This window comes from Hemitrygon akajei, chromosome 3 (assembly GCF_048418815.1).
Source record: "Hemitrygon akajei chromosome 3, sHemAka1.3, whole genome shotgun sequence".
Lineage (NCBI taxonomy): Eukaryota > Metazoa > Chordata > Chondrichthyes > Myliobatiformes > Dasyatidae > Hemitrygon > Hemitrygon akajei.
Window position 1 is genome coordinate 77956455 of NC_133126.1, and position 24382 is coordinate 77980836.

The following is a 24382-nucleotide window of genomic DNA, read 5'->3' on the forward strand; positions in this document are numbered from 1 at the left end:
TACCCTGGTCACAAATTAAAGGACAAAGCCAATTCAGCTAATTATCACCTGATCAATCTATTATCAATAAACAGTGAAATGTTAACTGTCATCAAGAGCACTTCAAAATGGCACTTACATAGCAAAAAACTACTCAACAAAGCTCTTTGGGTTGCCAGGACCACTCTGCTTCAGACTTCTTCATAGCCTTGGGACAAACACTGAACTCCACGGGCGAGGTGAGATTGACTGCCCTCGGCATTAATGTAACACTTGACCAAATGTGGTATCAAAAACCCTTGGTCATCCAAAGTTGATGGACATCAGGGAAATTATTCTAGTGGCTGGAATCATACCACTCACAAGGAAAGTTGCTGGAAGTCAATCATCCCAGATGTCTCTGCAACTACTGTTCCTCACACCAGTACAAAATCCAACTGCTTCATTAGTGGCTACTTTATTAATGTCCTCCATTTAGTCATAAGTGGGTATATTCGCTGATGAGTGCTCATCATTCAATTCCATTCACAACTCCTCATTCAAATGACATAGCCCATCCCTGGGTGTAGCAAAACACAGACACAATTAAAAGTAGGAATTCATTGCACAAAAATGTCAGGCAATGGTTAACTCCAGCAAGAGGGTTTAACTGGAGTGGCATGGGGCGCTTAACACTTTACAGTGCTAAAGACTGGGATTCAATTCCTGCCGCTGTCTGTAAGGAGCTTGTTTGTGCTCTCTGTGACTGCGTGGGTTTCCTCCTACATTCCAAAGACATGCGTCAGAGCTAAGTTGTGGGCAGGCTGTGTTGGTGCCGGAAGCATGTGACACTTGTGGGCAACCCCCAGCACATCTTCAGACCGTGTTGATGAAAACGACGCATTTCACTGTACATTTGATGTGTTTGTGACAAATAAAGCTCATCTTCAAATTATTCAATGGCATCACCGTCATCAAGTTCCACCAACAGTATTCTGAGTTTCAGCAGCTACCAGAAAGTCTCCTGAAGCTTTCAGTAAAGTGGTATGGCTACAGGAGCAGGTCAGAGCATTGATTTCCTCTGCAGACTGACTGACACCCCACAGCTTTTATATCACCTATAGTCGATATCAAGAATATGATGGATGCTGCCTGCACGGTCCAGCAATTCTCAAGAAGCTCAGTGTCATCCAGGAGAATGCAGCCTGCTTGATTGGCTCTGTGTTAAACATTCACTTCTTCCACTACCCATGCACAGTGACAGCAATGCACCAGATAGCCGGCAATTACTCCGACAGCAACTATTATGCTGCATACATTCTGGCTGGCAATGGTACAGACAGAATCTGCATCAATTCCAAATGAATTGCTTACCACAGTTAATTTGAAAGCTGAAAAGTATAATAGAGTACTTATTACATAATATGAAGTTATGATACATGAGATTATATAAGATTGACAAGTTTTCTTTTGGGAAATTGTGGTCTGACCAATAGGCACAGAAGACCTGTGGAATGTTGTAATGGAGAGGGAAGAAATGAGACCACAATTTTCTTGCATCAATTTGCACAGCAGGAAAGGAGGCTGGATTGAAAGACCAGCTGCAAGTACAGGGATATTTTAACTACTGCAGAAGACAGCTGACATAAGCCTGAGACACCCAAGGAGAATCCAAGGTTGGTGGGATGTGTTATAATGCAAGCCTGTTTTCCATTACTGAGGTTCCAGCATCGGAGTCCAAAACAGAGGACATCCCTCCAAAAGAGAAACAAAAGTTAATAGGGATGTGGGATCTTTGTCCAAGATCTGCCCATTCATGGAGGACCTGCAAACACAGTTTTAACAGGGTCAAGGTTTAAAATATGACCCAAAGTTATCAAAGGAGATGTTTTCTCTTTCACTGGAAAACAGCGGATCTCTGAAAGAGACTGTTATTTGGTACAACAATATCAATTAATAAAGCTCCTGAGGATATGGCCAGTACTGACTGGGTCAGTGAATCTCAAATACAAATAAAGCCCATCGCAAATAATTAGATAATTAGGATTCAATGTTAAATTAGCTTAATGCTGTCAATCTTTCTTACCCCGGCCCCCAGATTTGCCTAACTTGTTTGAACTCCAGTCACTTTTACTTTACCCATGACCAATGGTGGTTAAATATATGTGGTAGGCCTGATGGACATGTGTCACTGCCCATTATCTACAGGAGATAAACAGTTGATGTTTCACATGAAGTCCTGATGAAGGGTCTTGGTCTGAAATATCCATTGTTTATTTCCTTACATATGCACCCCCCGGGTTGCCTTAGGCTCGCTCAGCTCGTTCTCGTCTAGGGGGAGCAGCCTTCCGCCCCGCCAAACTGGGTAATCAGCTGGTGTGAATGCTGTGTGATCTCCCTGCCTCACCAAAAAACAGACAGTGCACCATATGCGATTAAATGATTACAACTTATAAAGATTACTATAACTAAGTGATTAATAACGATACAGTATATATGAAGGAAAAGAAAATAAAGAAAAGGCGCCAAACTTATCAAAGTCCAAACCACTTCGTGTACAACCGTTGGAGCTCAATTACCGAAGTCTTCTGGCCACCATTCGATCCCATCCGAACTCCTCGACTCGCTGCTCGGGACCACCCAAAGTGGTCAACCAAGCACATCTATCTTCGTCTCCTCTCCTCGGGGTACCTCCTGGCCTCGGACCCCTGCTCTGGGTCCGTTCCTCGCCCAGTTTACAGCATCGCGTCCTCTCTCTCTCACCCCCTCGCGCCGATCTCCCCAAAAGCCCACCAACAATAGTTTACAGACTCAGAAGAAAGAACAACATTAATCCCAATTGGTTAACAAAGAAATACAATTCTCGTTATCAGTAAGTTTTAACCCAAACAAGCTTCTAGCACTCTCTCGCAACAAAGAAGCATTCCTACTTCCAACAAAACAAAGAAGCCATTTTGATTAACTTACGCAGTAACAAAGATAAAGAAGAAACCCCCTTTACACATAGAAGTTGCCTGACCTTCTGAATTGCTCCAGCATATTGAGGAAGTACCCAGATTACATTTCACGAATATCTTTCATGCTCTTTGGCATTCATAACAAAGAAAATGTTGAAAGAAATGGCCTATATGACGAAGACGCTGGTTAAAAATTCTCCTTGAGGTTAGTTGATGTTTGAACCAGTTAGACTGTAACATGTTATTGAATAGACAGTGTTCATCCTGCTTTGCAGCTGTAACTCTGCCAGACTCAAGTTCACTATTCTGCCTCACTAAAACTAGTTACCATCTACATTGTTTTTTGTCAATTTTGACCATCTTACTACTTGCTTACAATCCATCTGCAGCTTTATGATGAAATCACGAAGATTGAACATCACATGAACCCTACGCTTAACAGTCTCTGCAGAACTTGGTACAGATCATGACAGTTTTACCACGAGACACTTTTCCTCACATGACACACAAGGGTTGACATTATTACACTTTGCTTTGCAGACCGAGAAATGCACCCATGCAGGAGATGCTATTTCATCCCTTATAATAAATATTCTCAATACTCAGTGGAATTCTCTTTCTATGGTATCTATGGATTTTAACAGTCTTGGGCCCCTTATTATAATGAACTGAATTTGAGCAGTTTATAGTAATTGATACAGACTTTGCTGCTCATAAGATCTTATTTAGAATACTAACTTAGATTGCAATACCTTGGAATGCATCTGTAAACAGCTTTCTGGCAGCCATCTCCACTATTCACACTTGAAGAATTTTCCTGGGAATCACGGGTTTCACCTAACCTGCTTCACTGTGTGGGAACACAATTATTTCTGCTGCTGTGCAGCTCCATGCACAGATTTCATCCTGAACTCAGGCACTTCTCTGTTCAGCTGCCATGTTCTACCTTTGACCACACTGGGGTTCCCCCAGGTGCTCTACCTCCCCAAAGACAAGCTAATTGGTAAATCATTCCCTAACTTCCTACTGCAATGTACACCAGAAGAGTTGGAAGTGAAGAGGATTGCGTTGGACGAGTTAACGGCTGTGTGAAAGTGAATAGATCACAAGGAAAATAAATTGTGAAATAGGAAATGATGAGCTGGTTTGAGAACTGACGTAGATATAATGGACCAGATGGCTACTTGGCCTCTTAAGTAAATGTAGGAAATATAAAATAATATGACTGCCATAATTATTTATGGTTAATATTCTAAACACTTGGCATACTCTAGAAAAAAATTATCAGAATCCTAGTTCCTCAATATACTGCTATGTGCTAGCAGCAAGAAATATCTGTTACTTATGAAGCCAGGAAAAGAGAATTTAATTCAAGTACAAAACTGAATCAAGGAGGGAAGAAATCAGAATGGGGAATGAACAAGAAAATAAAAGAGAGATTTATACCTTGAATTCACAACTTTGTTGTATGTCCTTGCTGGAAACCCACAACACAGGGTTTACAATTCTAGGAAAAAATATTCAACACATAACAAAAGATTGTTGTCTGGACTAGTCCAGTGAATCAATCAATAGAATAATCAATCAGAAAGATAATCAGTCATGGAGTCCTTGCCTGAAATAAATGGGCATAAGTGATTGCTCAATCATGAAAGCTCACGTTAAGCTCAGAGCTCCAATGGCTGGATGCCAATCATATCAGTTGGATGAGAAACATAACATAAAAGCAGAAAATGCTGCAGACTCTCAGAAAACTGAGCATCATCTGTTAAAGAGAACCAAAGTTAGCACATCAAGTTAAAGACCATTTTATTCCCCACAGGTGCTGTCTGATCTGTGGAGCATTTCAGCATTTCCTGTTCTTATTTCACATTTCCACCACCTAGAGCTTTTATCCTAATTTTGGGGAATAAGTGCATGTTAACTTAAATCACAGAGGTACATTACATTATCATTATGTCAGATGTTTGTAAAACTCAGACTGATTTGTTGGAAGATGCAAATCTGCAGTTAACGTTCATGGAAGAAGATGAAATGGCTGTTAAAGAAGCAAATGAAAAGAAAGGAAACAAAAGCAAGAAAATTATAGCAACCTTTTGTCAATACTGACACAGCCTCCACTGAGGCATGGATCAGGTCTGGACAGCAGATTTCAACGTGCACATCAAATTGTTCAAGAGCAGTTATAAAGCTTGAGGGAATGGCAAAGAGAATAAAAGACTTGATTTCCTCGGGAGACTTTAAAAGTGACATCGTTCTACCAAGGACAGAAGCATTCAAAATCATGATCATTTTATCTGTAGTAAGGAAAAACTAATTCTACTGACGGGACAGTCAGCTATCAGAGGATTCAGGTTTAGGGTGATTGCAAAAGAACTACAGCTGACGTGGGGGGTGGGGGGGAAGCACTGAGATAGTCGCGATCTGAAAAGACAGTTGAAGATTATGTGATTTTCACTTTCTAAAAAGAGTTGGATAAACACTAATCTTTTAACATTTTCAGCCTCTAATACAAACATCAACACAGCTGCATAAGTAGCACAACAGCTATCGGCCAGAGGTGATGAGGGTGGGGAGGCAGGTGAATAGTGGAACATAAGAAATAGGAACAAGACCAGGATCCTTGGCCTTTTCCGAGCGCTTCACCATTCAACATCACAGCTGATATTCTACTTCAATGCAATTTTTCTGCCTGTTTACATTTCTTGAGGCCTCTGCCAAAATCCAGAAATTTATTATTCTTAGTCTTAAATGTAAATAATGACAGAGCCTTTAATTCCCTCACTACAGAAAATTCCGAAGGTTCACTAGTCTGTGTGTGTGAAGAAAACGCTCCTCACTTGTATGACCATTTGTCACTCTTTTATTTTGAGACTGTGACCTCCCTAGTCCTCAGTCAGGAGCAACCATCTCCATCTGCACCTCGCGCCCACACCCTCACCCATCCAATATTCTAGTAGCTACCTTGAATTTGTCAGGACACAAATTCTGGACAGCAAGTTTTAAACTTTTATTCAAATGTGCCTTTTTACCTCCTACCTAATCCAATTTTTTTTTTGCAAGATTTTCCTCTGTACCTGATTTGACATTGATTCACCCATCCTAGCCTAGACTTCCACCTTATTTCTTGCACTATATCCTGGTCATTCAGCCTGAGGTAGATTCAGATGAGCTGAGCCTCTCATGAATACCTCTTTTTCATGCTGCAGCATCATCAGCTTCCACTGTCTGCAAATGCCAAGCAAGGGCCTTAAAAGCTAAACTGTACAAGGACATCTAAATGATTCATCCAGCAAATTTTAAGCATGGATATCTTTAAATTAAGGGTTTCTTTATCACATCCAAAAACTTATTTATTCAAAATGGACTGGTGGTTAAATGAACAACCTTTTACAACAACACTGATTTTTTATTGTGACACTAATGGCACTTTTATTTTGATGATGCTCTCCCACTTACTTAGTTCAAAAATATGATTGGTGTAATACTTATAATAAAACAAAATCCCACACGGTGTTGGGTGAAGACAATGAAGTTATCAAATTATTTATTTGATGATCAGAGTCTAAAAGACACATCTTCCTGTCCACTCCACAGACTGCAAAGCAATGTTATCTCAAGTATGGAAGAACACTTCTGCAGTATGAAGAGTTGACCTCAACTGTTCTTGCAGACTATAGACACTACATGAAGTTGAGTGTTTGAGGACAATCCCTGCATTCTACCTCACTGAGCTGGATCAAAGCTTCAGAGGCAATATAGTGGATTTAGCAGCAAATTGAGAATTACAAATCTAGGATATAGGGGGTTCCTGGGTCACACAAGGGTTCTGTTTCTGAGACCTGTCCATAAACTGAGTTTTCTTTAAGTCAGAAATAAATAATTTCCCCCCAAAATCATGTGAAATCTTAAGATGTGACAATATTGGGGTGGGAGAAGTTGAGGTCAGCATTCTTTATAAGCAAGCGAACAGTGACAAGTGTTAATCTGAATAGTATCTGGTGGAGTGATGAACGGTGGGGATTGGGAAGTGGGTAGCTGTTCTACTAATCAGAGAAAAAAGCTATTGTTAGTTTAAACCAAAGTGTGTTAAAAGAAAGCATCCGGGCAAGCCCATTGATTCTACCTACTCATGTCTGCCTACCTTAACTTTATTTTGTGTCCCTTGGTTCAGACCCTTCCTATCTACATCTGCAGTTCTTCACACGTTCATCGATTCAGCGACCATCGTCCACCTTGCCCTCAAATTTATTTGGCCATCTCTGAAACCATTCTCTGCGATCTTGATCTCTCCATCTCCATCTCTGGAAACCAACTACCTACTGATTCATTTTATCAACCTACTGACTCTCACAGCTACATTGACTCTGCCTTTTCCCACCCTGTCACCTGTAAAAATGCTACTTCCTTCTTCCCAAATTCTTCGTCTCTGCTACATACGTTCTCAGGATGAAACTTCCCATTCCAGGACATCCGAGATGTACTCCTTCTTCAAGAAACAGGGTTTCCCTTCCACCACCATTGGTGCAACTCTCACTCACATCTCCTCCACTTCCTGCATATCTGCCCTCACTCCATCCTCCTGTCACTAAAACAGGGATAGCATTCCTTTCATCCTTAACCTATCACCTCATGAGCAACTAACACGTTATTCTCAATAACTTCTGTCATCTACAACAGGATCCTACCACCAAGCACATCTTTCCCTACCCCACCCCTGCTCTTCACTTCCCATAGGGATCACTGTCCATGTGATTCCTTGTCCACTCAACCCTCTCCACTGATCAGCGGGAAAAGTGCTACACCCGCCCTCAAACCTCTTCCCACACATCCATTGAGAGCCCCAAACAGTCCTTCCAGGTGAGGTGACACTTTAACTCCAAGTCTATCAGGGTCATTTACTGCATTTGGTTCTCCCAGTCAGTCCTCTACATCAATGAGAAGACCTGGCGTAGACTGGGGGACCACTTTGTTGAGTACCTTCACTCCATCCACCGGGAAAGGCAGGATTTCCCAGTGGCCACCTATCTCAGTTCAACTTCCCACTCCAGCACGTCAGTACATGGCTTTCTATACTCCCATGATGATGCCACATTCAGCTTGGAGGAGCAACACCTTATATTTCATCTGTGTAACCTCCAACCTGATGGCATGAACATCAATTTTCAAACTAATGACAATTTTTCCCCTTTTTTTCTCTCCCTCACTCTCTCTCTCTCTCTCATTAATTGGCTTTGGGAGACATCACAAACTGCCATTGGTGACATCACAAACCACCCCAATTCTGTCCTTATCTCTATCAATTTACATACCCTTTTTTTGTCAGGGGTTACAGGAGTGTTTGGAAGCAAGCCCTTGCCTGGTTTCTACATTTTTATCCCAAGATGCTGACTTCATTTTTCATATCCTGTCATTATTTCACCCAAGCACAGCTGCAGTCCAGGTGCCAAGATGGACTATTTTGCAGTATACTGGGCTGAGGAAAGGAGAGTGGGTCTGCATTATTGCTGCTAGTTAAACAGAATAGTAGTCAATTTGAACACTAATCTGCACACGATCATTCATGTTGGGAAAGATAATTACATCTCATGAGTGACAATGCCACCACAGTTACTCAATCCGCTTTTTGACAGAGATATATATGACTGGTCATGGTGCTTTTATTCTGGTGGTTGCATTCTACTTGTCTCTCAATGCAAAAGCTCTATTTTTACATTAAACATAGTCAGATATTCAGTCTTTGGTGCACGTAGCAAACTCGATTATATATGGACCTTAAGGATACGTTCTCCCTGCTATTGTTTTCTCCATTGACCATCTCTTGGGCCTTCCAAGTGCTCCAAGGGCAAAATTTTGTTACTGCTTCATCGATTCTGATTCACTACAACCACAAGGAAACTCTTTTCAAACTGTACTGACGACCATACTAATTATACTGAAATATGTTCAGGGAAATTTGTGCAGTTTGCTTAATAACATGGATGACATATTGTACTGCTTGAAGGATCCCATTGATAATGCTGCACAGGAATACAATTGACATCTTTAAATTCTGAAAAAAATGCATATTAAGTTGCAAGTGAAATACCAGTTTTATTCAGAATAAAACAAGAAGATGCGCACAGAGGATTAATTCACCACATACTGTTTGCTCTCATGTCTATTTTATCATAACATGAAATTCATTCAATTTGTTTTGGATAGTTGCATGCAAAACGGTTCCTCAGTTTAAAACAGTGATTACGTTTAAATAGGATTCCCTGGTGAGACAAGCTTTGGGATGGCCTAAATATGAAAAACGTGATATAAATGCAACCTATTCTTTCTTGTAAGGGAAGAATCAGGAAATTTAGATCGGGAAGCTATATAATGTCAACTGTGACTGCAGACGGATGATGAGCCAGGGAATGAGGGATGTAAAAACAAAGAACAGGAGATAAGGTGGCGCCAGGAAGACAGATAGAACAGAAAATAATTTTGGTGTTTTCTGCTTTTCGATCAAACATTTGAATTCCTTCAAGAATTAAGATAATCTCCCCAGAAACAGATACAATAACAATGGCATTGATTTGTACAATGCCAAGTGCTTAGAAAGACTTCATGGATGGTTTTCACTAATAGGATAATTTTAATGTACAAATATGCTTATTATAACAAGGAGACTTTCTCTACTCTGTACATCATCTGAGCTGCACAGTCCCATTAGTCACATCCCCCCTAGTATTATTCTCCTAAACCCTAAAACTTGTTCACTCTCATATACTCACCAATCTCCTCTTTTGGTTCTTTGCCACTTACCCAAACTAAATGCAATTTACAGGAGCTGATTAATCTGGCAGCATATTTTTGGGATCAGAGAAGAAGCTGGAAACTCACATGATCAGAGGAAGAATGCACAAACACAGCACTGATAAAACCACGCTCAGAACTGACACTGGGTTGGATCACTGGAATTGGGAGGGAACAGCGTTGAATGCATTCTCTCCCAGGTTGATAGGGTGGCGATACCACTGAATGTGACCATTACACAGCTTATCAACAAGAATAACCCTTGAACAATGCCATCCTGTGTGGTCTTGACAAATAACTTGATTAGAAATAATTGTCCCTTTCAATTTCTAATCAACTTAACTATTTAAACAGGGATAGTCTGATCAATGTTGCAATTTACCCTATTTTAAAGTTATTCCTCTCTCACACACCGAATTATATCAGTAAAACAAAAGTCCCCACCACAAGACAGTGGAGAAAACCTCAAAATAATTTGGGAGCAGGTTCAACTTGAGTGACTGACATGCACTATTAATCTTGTCTCAGAAAATAGCATTGGCAGAGGCTTGAGAACTGTCTACCTGATTCATGTCAAGAATGCATAACCTGGGAAAACTAACAACAGGGGAGATTTGTCATTAATATTTCAGTCTGGCTCTCCTCTCCATATAATTTTATCCCTCACCATTTTTGTTCAATGACTGTATCCCGAAGCAAGCATTGAGAAACTGATTTTTAAAACTTTAAGTTATCAAAAAAAAGAGCTAAATCGATCCATACAGTCCAATGGCACTTCTTACTCCTAACATATCCCCTATTTCAAATTTCACTCAGTAAACAAACTGCACTGTTTTACGCTGGTTATCTTCTGCTGAATCTAAAAGTTCTGCAGAATCTGTACCTCTCTGGATATCCAAACAGAAGTGGAGAAGAAGCCAAAGAGGACATTGATCCTATTCGCCTGTGATGCATTCAAACTTATTTCAAGAGAAAGCATTTACTTTAAATTGGTCTTGTGACCCTTCAGTTTCAAATGTGGCATGTCCTAGATCAGCCTAATAGCAGAGCAAAGTTGGTGTCCCATCAGCAGCAATACCTAAAACTTGAAACTACTTTGTGAAATGCAGATAATGGAAGTCCACAACTGAATAATATATTTAACTGCCATGGTGTGCAGAAGGCAGATTCATAACTTTCAAGATAGCTGTTACAGAGCTTTTCTGGATTATTGAAGTTTGGGTGCAGTCGTATCAATAATATTCTTGTTTTTTAAAGTTTATTGCTGATAAGACAAAATACTAGAAATATCACAGCTAGAAACCTATGACAATAATTAGAAGTGATGCATACAATTATTCTGCCACTTGAAATACTAATGTTAAAATATGATGTGAAGGAAAGCTGACACACATTTTATGCCCTTTGGTGTGTAAATATGATACGTAGCAAGCAGCAACTGAAGGCACATGATTTCTCACACCAGTGAGGTGGGTGCTGAATTCCAAAAGTATCATAGTGTACATCAGAGAAAGAGCCCAATATATGCTCACTGTAGTTATTAATTGATTGTCTTATCTGATGTCTATCATGCTGTAATTCTGCATTTCCCAAGTAATGACTTCATAACGGGTAGTAAAGTCCATGCTTGAACTTCAATCAGTTGGGGAAGGGCGTGTGGTTTGTTTAGCAGTAATTTAGTACTGAATTCATTTTCTAGTTTTATTGGCTGTACAATGCACAATGAAATAAGTTAATGGTTCTGCAATTCACAAGACAGTTCTGTCTCTACTCAATCATACTGCAAAGCAATAAGCTGAATCAGAGTGATTTACCAGGACATCTGACACTCTGTTATTCCAGTAAAACTGAGTAGGATGTCCATCTGCCAATACTAAATCAAACGTTTACCACTCCTTGGAACATATTTTATCTTGTGAAGGGTGTTGTCACAGACTGGATCATGGTGGATAGAGTTTTGAAAAGTGATTCGAGATTATGTGCAATTAAACTGAGGCAATGACAGGATTTCTAATTGTAAAGTGTAATTTCATATTTGATAATGAATGTTTTCCTACCCAATGTTTTTAATGTAGTATTTCAAAGCTAAATTAATATAAAGTGAAAGGCGGCACACCATGGAGACCTGTTAGATACAGCAAAACTATAAGTGAGGAGCTAGTGTTAGCTCATTGTTAATTTTTCTGTCTCTGAGAGGGAGCGTTGGTAGTGTGCATTATGGATCAGCTTCAACTCTCCCACTCTTCAAGCTTGCTACACGGCATGCCTCTTCAAATCATTCAGATTACTGCACTTCTTGGACTCTTGGTCCCATGCTGCTCTTCTGCCAGTTGAAATATTCTTTATCTGAGCAACATTCAGAGTAAAACAGACATTAAACCTGAAATCCATTCCATATGCCTTAATTGACCATGCATAATGCAACCAGGTTTTATTGCACTCATTAGCTGTGCAAAGCAATTTTAGGAGGCCAATGTGATAAACCTTCTCTTATAAACCTGTAGTTTGAATGGAGGCCTGACACGCATGAGAATCTATTAAAATAATTGTAAGGGTTCCCTCTGTGCTTGGCATGGACCAGTAGTAACAGCATATTAAGTTTTCAGGCCAACACTTTGTGCCAAGCACCCAGGGTCAATCTATCTTGGATGGCCTCATTCTGGCATATTCAAGATCAGCCATCTGTCACTGCATTAGATGCCAGGTCATATGGATAAAAATACACGTCGGTGACCCTGACCATTGTCTCCTGACTGGCGTGCTGCAGCATTGTATCACTCAGGGCAAGGTGGAACACACTTGCAGTGACAGAGGCATGCCATAGCAAGAGTAGAGAATGGTAACCAAAAACTGACAAAATTCTTCTTTTCATGATCAAATGTTATCAGGAGAGACATTAAAGTATTGGCACTGTGCTTCCTCCACATACACTATATTAACTTTTGTGTGGATGTCGTTGTTCCTGTTAGAACTGTTCGCTGCTATCCCAATAATAAGCCCTGGATCACTAGTCACATCAAAGGCCTCCTAAATCAGAAGAAGAGGACCTTTAAAGATGGTGATCGGTTGGAGCTTAAAAGAGTTCAGAAGGAACTCAGAGTACAGATAAGGGGTCAAAGGAGCAGTATAGGAGGAAGCTAGAACAAAAGCTGCAGAAAAAAAGCATGAAGGAGGTGTGGGATGGGATGAAGATCATCACCGGATGCGGTGCAAAGTGGGGGGCAAACATAAGTGGAGATGTGGAGAAAGCGAACCAGCTGAACAACTTCTTCAATAGGTTCGATAGTACAATCTCATCCTCACCGCAGAACTCCACACCAGGCTTGTCTTTCTACTCGTCCTCCCTCTTACTTCCCTCACAGGAAAATAGCCACTCACAGGAGACCTTGCCCACGCCCAGGATTACGGCTGCACAGGTGGAAGGTCAACTGAGGAAGATCTGTACCAGCAAGGCGGCTGGACCGGATGGAGTTTCCCCACGATTACTGAGGGCCTGTGCGACTGAGCTGGGAGAACCACTACAGCGCATCTTCAACATGAGCCTGGAGCAGAGAAGAGTACCCAGACAGTGGAAAACATCCTGTATTGTCCCGGTACCGAAGAAACCACAACCAAAGGAGTTGAATGACTTCAGACCTGTTGCCTTGACGTCGCACGTGATGAAGACCATGGAGCGGCTGATAATACAGAATCTGAGGCCACAAACCAGGCACGCCTGGGATCCTCTTCAGTTTGCGTATAAGGAGAAGGTGGGAGTGGAGGATGCTATCACGTATTTGCTGCACAAATCCCTCTCTCACCTGGATGGGGTCAGTGGTGCTGTGAGGATTACATTCCTGGACTTCTCTAGTGCCTTTAACACCATCCAGTCCAAGATCTTAAGGCACAAACTAACGGAGATGGGAGTAGACTCTCACATGGTGGATTGGATAGTGGACTACTTGACAGATAGACCTCAGTATGTGCGGTTGGGAGACTGTAGGTCTGACACGGTGGTCAGCAGCACAGGAGCGCCGCAGGGGACCGTGCTCTCTCCGGTCCTGTTCACCCTGTACACATCAGACTTCCAATATAACTCAGAGTCCTGCCATGTGCAGAAGTTTGCTGATGACACGGCCATAGTGGGGTGTGTCAGGAATGGTCAGGAGGAAGAGTATAGGAAACTGATACAGGACTTTGTGACATGGTGCAACTCAAACTACCTGCGTCTCAATATCACCAAGACCAAGGAGATGGTGGTGGACTTTAGGAGATCTAGGCCTCATATGGAGTCAGTGATCATTAATGGAGAATGTGAGGAGCAGGTTAAGACCTACAAGTATCTGGGAGTACAGTTAGACGAGAAGCTAGACTGGACTGCCAACACAGATGCCTTGTGCAGGAAGGCACAGAGTTGACTGTACTTCCTTAGAAGGTTGGCATCATTCAATGTTTGTAGTGAGATGCTGAAGATGTTCTATAGGTCAGTTGTGGAGAGCGCCCTCTTCTTTGTGGTGGCATGTTGGGGAGGCAGCATTAAGAAGAGGGCCGCCTCACGTCTTAATAAGCTGGTAAGGAAGGCGGGCTCTGTCGTGGGCAAAGTACTGGAGAGTATGACATCGGTAGCAGAGCGAAGGGCGCTGAGTAGGCTACGGTCAATTATGGAAAACCCTGAACATCCTCTACATAGCACCATCCAGAGACAGAGAAGCAGTTTCAGCGACAGGTTGCTATCGATGCAATGCTCCTCAGACAGGATGAAGAGATCAATACTCCCCAATGCCATTAGGCTTTACAATTCAACCGCCAGGAGTAAGATATGTTAAAGTGCCGGGGTTAGGACTCAATGTATTTAAGTAAACTACTTAAGAACTTTTTAAAAGCTATTATTAATGCTTTTTGAGAGGGTGATTTTAGATGCATATCATATTTTTACTGAGTTAAGTATTGTATGTAATTAGTTTTGCTACAATAAGTGTATGGGACATTGGAAAAAATGTTGAATTTCCCCATGGGGATGAATAAAGTATCTATCTATCTACATTGTTTGGTATGAGACAATGCATTTTGTGCTCAATCAGAATCCTTGACAATAAAACACAAAATAATTGCAAATGATAGAGCAATACTGCATTATTCACTGTCTAATTCTCCCAGATATCTTTCCTCATCTCATTAAGAAACAATGCCATAGCTAGATTTTGTAGCTGCAATTCCAACTGGTACACAGATCTAATTTCTAGAAAAATAAATGCTAAAAGCTATATCCTCCACAACGGGACCAAAAGTTTGTTATTAAGATGATTAACTTACAACAAAGAACCCAACGCAGATTGGGGAACTGCTTCATCGAGCACCTCCCCTCTGTCCGCCACAACAGACAGGATCTCCCGTTTGCCACCCATTTCAACTCCGCTTCACATTCCCATTCGGACATGTCCATACATAGCCTCCTCTACTGCCATGATGAGGCCAAACTCAGGTTGGAGGAGCAACACCTCATATACCATCTAGGTAGTCTCCAGCCCCTTGGTATGAACATCAAATTCTCCAACTTCCGGTATTTCCCTCCCTCTCCCTTCCACCATCCCACTTTCACTCCGCCTCCTCTTCCAGCTGCCTATCACCTCTCTCATGATTCTGCCTTCTTCTACTACCCATGGTGCTTTCCCCCTTACATTCCTTCTTCACCTTTCCTGCCTATCCCCTCCCTGCTTCCCCTCCCCCACCCCTTGATCTTTCCTCTGATTGGTTTTTCACCTGGCACCTTCCACCCTCTCCCCACCTTCTTTATAGGGTCCCTGCCCCCTCCTTCTTCAGTCCTGACGAAGGGTCTCGGCCTGAAACGTTGACTGCTCATTTCAACGGATGTTGCCCAACCTGCTGAGTTCATCCAGCTTTTGTACGTGTAGAGCTGAGACTCACTTTTGTTACAGTGGGCTCAGCCAAACACTAGGAGGATATTGTGATTGAATCAATTCCTCATTTAGGAGCCAAAATTCCAGATTCAGTTTGCTGCTACTGACAACAATCACTGCTATATGCTGTGCTGAAAACATACTGATGATGCTTTCACCCAGGGAAACCGAAGATTTGAAAGTACCAACTCTTTATTTAGCACAATGACCAGAAAACAATACATTATGAAAACTCTTTGCAGAAGTATAATTCATCTCATATTGTCAAAAATTGATACCTTCCCCAACACTCTCCATATCACATACTTGGTAGTAAACTTAGCCCAAGGTTTATGATGATGTCACTAGATCATCTATTCATCACTTCTTGGATAGAAATGCTAATTAAATCACTCAATGCGGGGGAGATGATAGGTGGGGAAGATCAGGCAAAAGATATATGACTACCTCTATCTGAACAATCAAGATGAAGTTCTGAATGATACAACACATGCATTAAAGCATTGCAGGTCAGAAATTTTACATCTGTTCACTTGTACTCCCAGTATATTACCTTGAAATTTTATTATGTTCTAATTATTTTAATAATTCTGCTGAGCTTTCCCTACTTTTATGAGATTTGTTGCATCCAATATGTATTTGGAGTCTTATGATAGAACATTTCCTTTCCTGCTTTTACATTTAAAACATTCCTCAGGTCTCATCTGAACTGTGTTGTTCATAAGTAATGACTCCAGTCATTCTGTTCCCCATTTTTTATGCATTTTCTCCATTTTTTTATTCCAAAGCCATCATTTTTCCCCATTCATTGAATATTGGAAATAGAAATTAGATTCTGCATAACCTTGTCCATTTCTGTAACTGAGTATTTCAAATTACCTCCACAAGCCTCTCAACTCTAAGTTCAAAGTAAATTTATTATCAAAGTACATTTACATTACCATATACTACCTTGAATTCATTTTCTTGCAGACAGTTACAGGGAAAAAGAAATAAAATAGAAACACAATTGAACTTTACAAAATGTGCAAAGGAAGGAAAACTGCAAATAAAAATAACACTGAAAAAATGAGTTGTAAAGAGCCCTTGAAAGTGAGTCTGCTGGTTATAGAACCAGTCCAGAGAGGTTGTAAAATAAGTTATCTACACCAGTTCAGGAGCCTGATGGTTGTAGGTAATAACCGTTCCTCAACCTGGTGGTGTGGGTCCAAGAGTGTTCACATCCCATTCATCTGTGCAATATTTTGACAAAACCCACTATCTCAAAGGTAGTTGGATACTTTATTTCTAACACTCTGTGCCTCGACATATCCCATTGCATTCAGCTGCTCCCATGCTCTTTTGAAAGCCTTTAGTAATAGAGGGGCGGCTCTCTGAAGCAACAAATCAACCAAAGACATGTGACCTAATTTCCCATAAGTCTTTCCATGAGAAGGTAACCAAGAATATATATTATTTGCAAATGATTTATTCCAGAGTAGAGAAATTAAGATTAGAGTTTGTTTGGTAAGTGACAGCTCATTGTTTCTTTTCCAGGATGTGGTCAGGTTTTAATGCCAAGGTTAAGGACCTTGTTTGTTGAGGTGTGTGATAAATATAAAATGAAAGGTAATTGCCGACCTGAAGTGCTGGGCACACAGAACATTACTTCTTGTCTGGTACAAGTGAGGGTCATAGGCTGAACTCTAGCTTTCATCCTGACACAAAACAATATCCATTTTCATTAAATTCTTTGAACAATCAGATGCATCCATGACTAGAAGGAGAAGAGGCTTGGAGGGACACACACAAAATGTGGAGGAACTCAGCAAGTCAGGCAGCATATGTGGAAATGATTAAACAGTCGACAGTTTGGGCCGAGATCCTTCTTCAGGACTGGAAAGGCAAAGGGAAGACACCAGAACTAAAATGTGGGAGGAGTCGGAGGAGGATAGCTGGAAGGTGATAGGTGAAGCCAGGTGGATAGGAAAGGTAAAGGGCTGGAGAGAAAGGAATTTGATAGAATAGGAGAGTGGATATTCATGCTATCAGGTTGGAGGCTATCCAGACAGAATACAAGGATGGTCTCATCATGGCAGAAGAGATGGTCATGGACAGATATGTCAGAACGGGAATAGAAATGGGAATTAAAATGTTTGCCACCAGGAAGTTCCACTTTTGGTGGATAGAGCACAGGTGTTCAACGAAACAGTCCTCCAACTTATGATGGTTCTCACCAAAGTAGAGAAGCCATATCAGGAGCACCAGGCACAATAGAGTGAATGTAAGGAAGATACTTTTTTTCACTCAGAAAGTGGTTGCAATCTAGAATGCACTGCCTGAAAAGGATCTGGAGACAGGTACTTTCACAACATTTAAACAGAATCCGGACAAGGACTCGAATCAGAAAGGAACAGGAGACTACTAACCAAATGTTGGTAACTGGGATTAATATAGATAGATATTTGGTGGTCAGAATCAAAGGAGGGGGGTACAAGAGCCTGAAGACACAAACACAACATTTCAGGAACATTTTCTTCCCCATCAGATTGCTGAATGGACAATGATCCCATGTTAACTACCTCACATTTTTTCCTGTTTTGCTCTCATTTTGCACTATTTAATTTTTCCACTAGTCTTCTCTAGTATTTATATATAGTAATTTTTTTATAATTATGTATTATACTGTGTTGCTGCAGCAAAAACAACAGGTTTCATACCAGTAATCACTGAAAATAAAGCTGATTCTGATTGTTGTGACACAGTATTGCAACAGCAACCAGAACATTGACACAGCATGGACACATTGAGGCTGAAGAGGCAATCAACACAGAAAGAGGCTCGATGACTCGAAGCAGTTTCTTCATGACTGTGCTGATGCCAATGGAATTATTTTGTCAAGTAGCAGTGGTGCTTCCAGAGTGGGCACATTTCAGGTTAGTTTGCAGTCCTATTCAGTTAAGTGTTTCTTCAATGGAAAAATTACTTTGAAACATAGAAAACCTACACCACAATACAGGCCCTTTGGCCCACAAAGCTGTGCCGAACATGTCCCTACCTTAGAAATTACTAGGCTTACCTAGAGCCCTCTATTTTTCTAAGCTCCACGTACCTATCCAAAAGTCTCTTAAAAGACCCTATTGTATCCGCTTCCACCACCGTCGCCGGCAGCCCATTCCATGCACTCACCTCTCTCTGCATAAAAAACTTACCCCTGACATCTCCTCTGTACCTACTCTCCAGCACCTTAAACCTGTGTCCTCTTGTGGCAACCATTTCAGCCCTGGGAAAAAGCCACTGACTATCCACACAAATAATGCCTCTCATCATCTTATATACCTCTATCAGGTCACCTCTCATCGTCCGCCACTCCAAGGAGGAAAGGCCGAGTTCACTCAACCTATTCACATAAGGCATGCTCCCCAATCCAGGCAACATCCTTGTAAATCTCCTCTGCACCCTTTCTATGGCTTCCACATCCTTCCTGTAGTGAGGTGACCAAAACTGAGCACAGTACTCCAAGTGGGGTCTGACCAGGGTCCTATATAGCTGCAACATTACCTCTCGGCTCCTAAACTCAATTCCACGATTGATGAAGGTCAGTACACCGTATGTCTTCTTAACCACAGAGTCAACCTGCGCAGCTGCTTTGAGCATCCTATGGACTCGGACCCCCAAGATCCCTCTGATCCTCCACACTGTCAAGAGTCTTACCATTAATACTATATTCTGCCATCATAATTGACCTACCAAAATGAACCACTTCACACTTATCTGGGTTGAACTCCATCTGCTACTTCTTTGCCCAGTTTTGCATCCTAGCAATGTCCCGCTGTAACCTCTGACAGCCCTCCACACTATTGACCGACTCCACTGTTGACTGACTTCCATGTAGAATATGACCCATCTCCAACCATATGACCTGTCTACAACCAAATTCATACTGGATGGATTTGCACGTGGCCAAGCTCATTTGAGACTGATTAAGTCATGCAGGAGCTGTTATACACTCATTCTGAGGCACCCCTAATTGGATTTTACCCACAAGAAGATTTATGCATGTCAAAAACTTTCTCGTTTAGAGTGGATGCCCTACCATAAATTTTGGAATTCACTTATTTAAAAATTTATCTGCAGGACATGTATATTGTTACTAAGGCTTATAAAATCCATCCCCAATTCTCATCAGGAAACCAGCCATGAGCTGCCTTCTTGAATACCTGACATTTGAGGTATTTCCATGATACATTTATGCAATGAGTTCCTGCTTTCCTGTCCTGCTTGGGAGAAAAGATCATCGGATGAGAATGAGCTATCGAGGACTTGTCCAGCAGCTGCAGGGCATATTGTGGACAGTTCAATGTCCAGCCACAGAATGACTGTTAATAGCTTACATTGTAATTGTATAGAGCCAATTTTCACTGCACGAACAATTGCAAAAAAAAAACAAAAATAGATGACTTCTCTAAATGTTTCAAAAGAAGTAAAACATTTTAAAGGAAGATCAATTTCATAAAAAGTGTCCTAATTTCACAGTGTAATTTGTTTTCATTATCAACTGAGGTAAAATACTGTTGAAAAAAGTTTAAAATTTACCCACAAATGTAACACCCAAAGAATATAACTTTTAAAAGTAGGCAAGACTTTTGCTCCAAAAAAAACCTGTCAGTTTAGCCCTGCTGACAGTGCACGAGGGTGAGCTGAAAACTGTTTTTGATTAACACTCACTGTCAACTGTGTCAGCTGTTGATGAGCTAGACAATGAGAGGGCTGTTAGGCTGGCATCAATCACCACGTCCCAGAGAGATAATAAGAGGAAGGAAAATGAAATTTGTTTAGGGACCTCCTACCCTTCTAAGAGAAGGTACATCAAAGAGATAATTTATAAGGAGTTGGCGCTGGATGCCATAGCATTTGTCACCTTCGGCTTCATCGGGACATAAAACGACATATCATCAATTGTGCTGCACTGTTACAGAAAGAAATTTTAAAAAAATATCATACTCCACAAGGTACAACTGTTGGTAGATCAAAAGGGGACACATGGGAGCAGAGATCTTCATGCCATCACTCACTGGCTTTAAACACGAGAAATTTATGGGGATGGGAGCTGATTATATTAAGTTTGTCTGACCTTGGTCATGATTTGCTCATTAATCATGTACCATATTTCAGAGAGTTGTGCTTCCAGAGCATTTTTGGATGAAATTATGTCGTAACTTGGCAGTAACCTATTTCCATTCTGATGAATGAGACGCTTACTGGTTATTGATATTTATTTTAGCTATTATTTATTTCGATGCAACGCGGAACACGCCCTTCCAGCCCAATGAGCCGCACTGCCCAACAACCAAACTATTTTACCACTAGCCTAATCGCAGGACCACTTAACAATGACCACTTAACCTTCGAACCTGGATGTCTTTGGAATGTGGGAGGAAACCAGAGCACCTGGAGGAAACCCATGTGGTGATGGCGAGAACGTACAAACCCTTTAAAAATGGCACCGGAATTGAACTCTGGAAGGCCCCGAGATGTAACAGCGTCACACTAACTGCTACACTACCACGGAGCCCCGCCTGTGCCATGACATCTGCCTTCACCCAGCATGACTTCTCATCACAATATCTGTGTTCAGCCTGAAAGAAACTTTAATCCTGCAAGGTCAGACACTTCCGCTTTTGGGATAACTGTTCCTCTGCATTCAGTCAAGAGTACTCAGAGGACAGTCTGAAAAACACAAAACATTCCTCAACTTCTCATCTGAAGTTAGCCATGTGGCTTCACCTGTTGTGGGGGAAGTATAATCCCTTGCCTCTGTGAAGTGCAGCATCTATAAAACACTGATCTTTCCTTTCCTTGGAGAATATCTGCCACAGTGCTTATGACAGTGAAAAGCTCAGATCAGGAAAAATTGCAAAATATTTACCACATGCTGTGGGACTGTGAAAAATATGCAATTTAATCATGTAATGTCCTCAATATATGGGCCAAATGTAAGTGACCAAATCGATTGCCCTCGCTAATTTCTTCATTCCACGGGGTTAACACAGAAGTCATTTATTGGTTATTTTATCCATGAAGTGTGTACGAATTGAACTGTTGGCCAATGGTGATAAATTATGTGAAAATCACTTGTGCTTAATAACCCTGGTTAAGAGTAGGTTATGCAGTTCTTTTTTTTTTGTTTGTGTGTGTGTTCAGGCAATTTGCCAAAGATTAGAATTTAATTCACAGAACTTTAAATTACATTTGAATTACCAACTGACAAACAGCCTCTTGGAAATTGCAATACAGGCTATAAAGCTGTTGATGAAGAAATCATGAGGTAGTAGAAATCTGTGTTAAAACTATACTGTTAAAATATAAAGAGATGGATATCACTCTTAAAAATAAATAAGAACATTTATCTATGCAGAAAATAACACTAGGGTTTTTTTCTCAGAGGTAGCAAGGCACTTCAACAAGTCCTGAAATTTGTTGAATAGCATTCTTACATCTAAAATTCAGATGATGAATTTGCTGCACAACTTGGAGAACAATTCTATCCAAGATAATATTTGCCACAATTTTCAAGTCATGCAGGATAAGCAAAGATATATTTTAGGGTAGTGTTTTACTCTGGACTCTTGATGCCTTACACAAGTCTTTCAAGTTGACTTGAGCTTACCATGTTACTCACCCTTCAATGCTTGGGGGATTCCTACTATATGATTCTCTCTAGTCTTCAAAAAGTAGGAGACTGTAGAAGATTGCAAATATGGTGATAGTTACAAGTTATTCTTAAAAAAGACAAGTGGTTAAGTGAATAGGAAGAAAGGACATATATTTAAATACATACTGAAAGTTATCACCAGTGTCTCAAAGAAATTTGGAGCCAAAATAATGCTTTGAAATCTAGTCATTACTCTATGTAAACACTGCAGCAACTAGAACGTACAGAGAAAATAACAAATAGTAATTAGATAATCTCTCTTGGGCATTGCCTGAAAGATTAATATTATGCAGAACTATGGGAGGAACTCTCTATCAAGAGCATGATTAGGACCTCTCTGGACTTCTGGTTAATACTTCAATGCAGTACTGGAATGAGCTTCGATTTCTGTGACAAATTCACTGAAATGAACAGTAAAAATGTCAATACCACAACTCGAGAGAGCAATTTCATTTACATCTGAACATAAAAAGAATTTTGCATAAATGTGACATCTTTCACAATTCCAATATATCTGATAGAAGTCAACATGAACACTGTAAAGTCCACAAGCAGCAATGAGATAATCAAATTTCTCAAAGACAAGCACTGGTTTCAAGGGGAGAGTCTCCCTGCAAATTTTCAAGTAGGAAATCTTCTATATCTGCATGAGAGAGTAAAATCAACATGAACTGTAGTTCCCTTTATTCCACTGTAATACTGATACATCTGACTGTATCTTCTCCCTCTCAAGCTGCAGGGTAAATCCTATTATGTTATGATCATTGCCTCCTTAGGCTTCAACACTCAAGCTGCTCTAAAAAGCCATCTCACAGACATTCTATAAATTCCCATTCTTGGGATCCAGCACCAATCTGATTTTCCCAATCTACTTTTATATTGAAATCCCCCATGACTATTGTAACATTGCCCTTTTTACATACTATGTTGTTGCCTGCTAAAGCCACCCAAAGAGGAAGGTGTCAGAGGCAGTGTACAGTCCAATAAGTGGAGCAAATGATTGTCTTGAAAGTTCTTTTTTGTGATCGCAAGACCCAAAAATACTGCAAGTCCGGTTCACTAGTTCATTGGCTTTGGAGCTGTGTGGCTTTGGTTGTTACATGGACCAGGCCCTCATATGGTGTGGTCGCCTGTTGCAGCTGCCCAGGCCAGGAGACCCTGGAGGCAGTGTGGAAGAGAGTTGGAGTCCATGCTAGATTGCGGGCTGGCCCCTCCCATTGGTGCTGCCTTCCCGTGCTCCCTCGGTGGAAGACGAGCTGGACTACATTCGTCTGCAGCGGCACTAGTGCGTGATGAGGACTGCTGAGTGCTTGCTCTTGAAGAAACGTGGCTCCAAGGCAATATTCATTGCACCAACAATCTATAAGCCATGACTCTCAGGGACTTGGGCTATACTTTTTTTTTGCAACTGTATTTTTTTTCTACTATCATAGCTATATTTACTGTTTGTGGCTTTTGGTACTGTGTTTCGCACCTTGGCACCAGAGGAACACTTTCATTTGATTGCATTCAGGTATATGGTTGAATGACAATTAAACTTGATCTTTCAGGGAATGGCAATTCACATGGTGGCCCTCTGGTCCTAGATTCACCCACTACAGAATACATCCTCTCCACATCCACTCTATCTAGGTCTCTCAATATTCGATGGGTTTCAATGAAATCCACCCTCATTCTTCCAAACTCCAGTAAGTACACTTTCAAAAGTTGTAGGTGACCTCAGTTGTAGTGGCAGGGATGGTGACATGTAGTGGGTTTAAATGACTGTGGAGAAAATACAAGCACACATTTTTAAAAATGTATAGAATAAGAGAACAAGTAGAAACTAAGTGAAGTATGTATAAGTAACAGCTGATGGCTTTATTTGGAAGACAACAAAATGCCCAAAAGTGGATAGAGTGGAAGTTGGCTTCTGGGCATAGAGTACATGTTATTAAAGCTTCAGAAGTCACACATATTATTTAATTTAATTTTCTATGGGATGGGATTAGAAAGCATGATTCATATTAATTGTGAATACCGCTGCTCAGTTTATATTTTGTGTACATGAACAGTTATGCCACAATACCATGGAAAAAGTTTGAAGC

At 40.9% G+C, this 24382-nt stretch overlaps 1 protein-coding gene and 1 long non-coding RNA gene across 10 annotated transcripts in view; one reads left to right on the forward strand and one right to left on the reverse strand.

Moving 5' to 3' along the window:
- LOC140725132 (alpha-(1,6)-fucosyltransferase) overlaps window positions 1-24382 on the reverse strand; it is an 839166-nt gene that overhangs the window by 382966 nt on the left and 431818 nt on the right. For 2 of the 9 annotated variants that reach the window (XM_073040193.1, XM_073040199.1), the window contains exon 1: window positions 2978-3078. The exons of 6 other annotated variants lie outside the window; for them this stretch is intronic. The gene's annotated coding sequence lies outside the window, so the exon portion shown is untranslated. One more of the 9 variants, XM_073040194.1, reaches the window with a different exon arrangement.
- On the forward strand, window positions 1464-21252 carry LOC140725135 (uncharacterized). The gene is made up of 3 exons (XR_012098275.1): window positions 1464-1634; window positions 18346-18516; window positions 20865-21252. It is a non-coding gene; the product is annotated as an uncharacterized lncRNA (long non-coding RNA).